Raw genomic sequence first — 4,225 nt, forward strand, 5'->3', positions numbered from 1 at the left:
TTTTTCGAACAGGAAAGATACCTGTCGAACGCAAACGAAATAAAAGGGAGGGGGGGGGGGAGAAGGGAGAAGAAGAAAATATATATACAGGAGGAACAAGATTAAGAAAAAAAAAAAAAGGAGAGGAGGAAACAATCGAAGACAATGTGAATCCCGATTCGATTCAGAATTCAGAGGGGCGTATGCTCTCTAGGAAAGTGCGACTTTGCCACAAAGAGGCAAGGGAGAGCCCTCGAGGTTAAGTGCGACGAAGAAAATGTTCCTTTCACTCGTTCATGACACGGTATTCTATTTCAAACGCGTGTCGTTACCTTGCGATACCCTAGCCAATTAGAAGAAGATAATGAAGTTCATGTCAACAGAGTGGGGAAAAAAAAAAAAAAAAAAAAACAAAAAATAAGGATTCACTTTTAATTGAAAACCGACGACGTATGATGTACAGTAATTTCGAGACACTTTCCTTCAAACGTTATTTCGCGAATCTTCTCAATCCCCGAGGCAAGGTATGCATTCCTTTCAAAGTAAACCGCAAGTTTTCAAACGCAAGCCTCTGTGTGTGTGTGTGTGTGTGCAGCGTGGAACACACAGACACAGGGAGGAAACGCGCGATAGATACATACGCGGTGATAAACGTGACGACGGATGAAGGGAGGGAGGGATATTTCGCGATAGGTCGGTGTAGGTTTCAAATCAGTAGGCAAACCAGAAGCGAGGAACAAAGCCCGATTCGAGAGGGCATTGTTTCACCGCTGCTGGCAGCATTCGTCTAAAGTAGCTAGCAGATTTGCAGTTCTAAGCCCCCGGGGATCCGTGCTCACCGTCCCGCGATCCACCCCTTTTCAAACGGGATTCACCGCGAAATTTTTCTGTGTGTGTGTGTGTGTGTGTGTGCGTTTCGACTTGGTGATACGCGATATCAAGGGGTATACTTTCGTAGAGGGATGAATCGTTGTTTAGATACCGAGCCTCTGCTTTTAGCGCTGCGCGGCTGCGAGTACTACAACAATGGTGGAAAATTGGCTGTGAAGCGAGGCTAAACGTCGGAACGTTTAAAGAAAGAAAGAAGAAGGATCGATTCATTTTAAAAAAAAAAAAAAAGTAAATTTTTCTTTTGAAAAACACAGACGCAGAGTTTGAAAGAAATTTTTTTTTTATGAGAGAACAGAATTATTGCATTTAATTTGATGTTTAATATTTGTACAATATCATTAATGCAGGTATAAATATTAATATTAATATATAAATATTACACATAAATACATGTGTAAATATTATATATAAATATTAAATATTGAAATTTACAGTAACATAAATAAATACATAATCGTGTGCCATACAAATTATTTACATAATTAAATTATCATATAATCCCATGATATATGCACATGCACGTAGTTTATCATTCATTTCCCCAAGATTTTTAATTATTTAATTATACATCTCTTTACTTTATGTTACTTTGCTTGTTATTTCGTCAAAATGAAGAGAGAGGTGTGTTTCTGGTTAGGGCACGCGAGTTCTATCGTCGAGTCAAATTTTCCGCCAACGAATCGAAAGATGGCACGCTCGCTGACATCTGACCTTCTCCCAATTTTTCTTTTTCCTTTCTTTCTTTCTTTCTTTCTTTCTTTCTTTCTTTCTTTCTTTTTCACCACCCTCGACGTTTCACCCCCCGTTTATCCTTTTGCCCGGAGCCAGAACAATACGACTGAATTATAGAGGCGCGCACGGCGTCAAGTGGGTATCGGCTCGAGGTCAAGAGTCTACCAGGAATGGAGGCCGAACGGCATTTAGAGGTTTGCATTCCGACGATGGATTTTGATATTCGACCCTCCCCGCCCGGAATTCCGATCGAACGAACCCCACCGTAATCAACCCCGCCCCCCCCCCCCCAACAACAACGACACGTTGCGCGACTGATATTTCCAATTTTTCCCACGGTACGTCGGGGAGTTCACACTTTAAGTTTCCCCTCACCTTCAGTTCTTAAAACACTTAATCTCGATTTTTGTTTCTTTTCCTTTTTTTTTTTTTTTTTAATGCAATCCGAATCTCATCTGATTTCTTTAATTCTTCGAAAGATCATCGATGACGATTGACAACGATGAATTGGTGAAATCGTCCATTTGTCGAATAGATGTGAAATTTTTCAGAAATTCAGAAATTCAGAAATTCGATAGCTGGAATTCTTTAATTTTAATTTATACCGAGAGGCGAGATTTCAAATTTCCTCTGTATTGTTAGAAACATTAAGGGAGGTACAATGTATATAGTATAACTGTTAGTACAGTATAATATACTATACTAACTATTATTATATATGTAATGTAATATATATAATACAGTATAGTATATATATACTATACTGTACTATATATAATACAGTATAGTATATATATATATATATATACTGTACTATATATATTATATATGTAACTATGACTAGTATATTATATTATACTGGACTAACAATTATACTATATATATTATACATAATATAACAGTTAATATATAGTATAATATAGCAAAGTATATACGTGTGTGTATATACTATACTACACTATATATTATATATAGCTATAGTTAGTATAATATATTATACTGCAACAGTTATACTATATATTATACTACATAACAATTAATATATAGTATAGTGTATATATATATATATATATACTGTACTATACTATATATATAACCATGGTTGGTATAGTATATTATACTGTACTGACAAGTTATACTATATAGTATATTATAGTATATTATACTGTACTAACAAGTTATACTATATAGTATATTATAGTGTATTATACTGTACTAACAAGTTATACTATATAGTATATTATAGTATATTGTACTGTACTAAGAAGTTATACTATATAGTATATTATGGTATATTATACTGTACTAACAAGTTATACTATATAGTATATTATGGTATATTATACTGTACTAACAAGTTATACTATATAGTATATTATAATGTATTATACTGTACTAACAAGTTATATTATATAACAGTTAATATATAGTATAGTATAGTATACATTCTATACTATACTATATATATTGTATTATATATATATATAAAACTATAGTTAGTATATTATACTATACTATAAATCTCTACGTTTGTCACGTGTCGATGAAAATCCAGGAAACAAAACTATTCAATACAGGCAAAAACCCGTTAACGTAGATTTTAAGACGCGAAGGATTTAAGGGAGTCCTTTCACCCGGAAATGGAAATGGGAAGAAGATGGTGGCGCTTCTCGTTTCATCCCAGCCCCCGTCACGGAAGAACGCGGCGACGAATTTAATATCCCTTATTGGCTTTACCTTCCTCTCGAATCGGCCGCGCACCAACGAAATTTATCGATACACTTTTCAACCTCGGTCCTTGGCCCGCGGTTCTTTATATTAAACTCGCGGGAGCCGCGACGAAACTGAATCGATCACTGTAATTTAACATCAGAAACTGCCGAGCCTGATCGGAAAAACTACCAATTCATAACGTTTGCAAACGTCAACACCTGTCCCAGGATATTTATAATTTTTACAATGAAATGTGATTTTTGAAATTTTCACGAATTTTTCAAATTTCGACGCAACGTAGTAACATTGTACACTATAGCAGGATTCTTCCTATACTCGTGTGGCTCGCATAATTAAAGAAAGAAATTAGTAGAAATATTTGGCATTGTCCTTAACACATGATACGTATATCAAAGAATTGTTTTCGAAAGAATTAATAAATTTTCTTTATTATTAAATTAAATTATCATTAATTTATAAATGAAATATAAATGAATTAACAATAATTTAAATTATTAAATTAAATTATTATTAAGTAAATAAAATCAAATGAACAATAATTTAAATTATTAATGCTAATAAATTTTCTTCGTTATTATTATTAAATGAATTCCCTTTATGATTCATTATCGGCAAATGTTTCAATCTGTGTATTCCTAGCTTATATACCTCTAAACGCGGGGTCGCAAGCAAAGTTTGGAAAAGTTTGAGAATCCCTGCACTATAGTACACGATGCACGAAACGGTGAACGTGTTAAGATTAACAAATATTTTGCAAAATTTCGCAACTTTATTTTCCCCGTAGACGTGAAACGATATTAAAAATCAAACACACACACACACACACACACACACACACACACACACACACACAGAGAGAGAGAGAGAGAGAGAGAGAGAGAGAGAGAGA

At 34.3% G+C, this 4,225-nt stretch overlaps 1 protein-coding gene across 6 annotated transcripts in view; it reads right to left on the reverse strand.

Annotated features, from left to right (window-relative positions):
* The window catches only part of LOC122534470 (acetylcholine receptor subunit alpha-like), a 126,081-nt gene that overhangs the window by 4,674 nt on the left and 117,182 nt on the right, over positions 1 to 4,225 (reverse strand). The gene's annotated exons all lie outside the window — the stretch shown is intronic.

The sequence above is a fragment of the Frieseomelitta varia genome, unplaced genomic scaffold, assembly GCF_011392965.1.
Source record: "Frieseomelitta varia isolate USP_RPSP 00005682 unplaced genomic scaffold, Fvar_1.2 scaffold_60, whole genome shotgun sequence".
Lineage (NCBI taxonomy): Eukaryota > Metazoa > Arthropoda > Insecta > Hymenoptera > Apidae > Frieseomelitta > Frieseomelitta varia.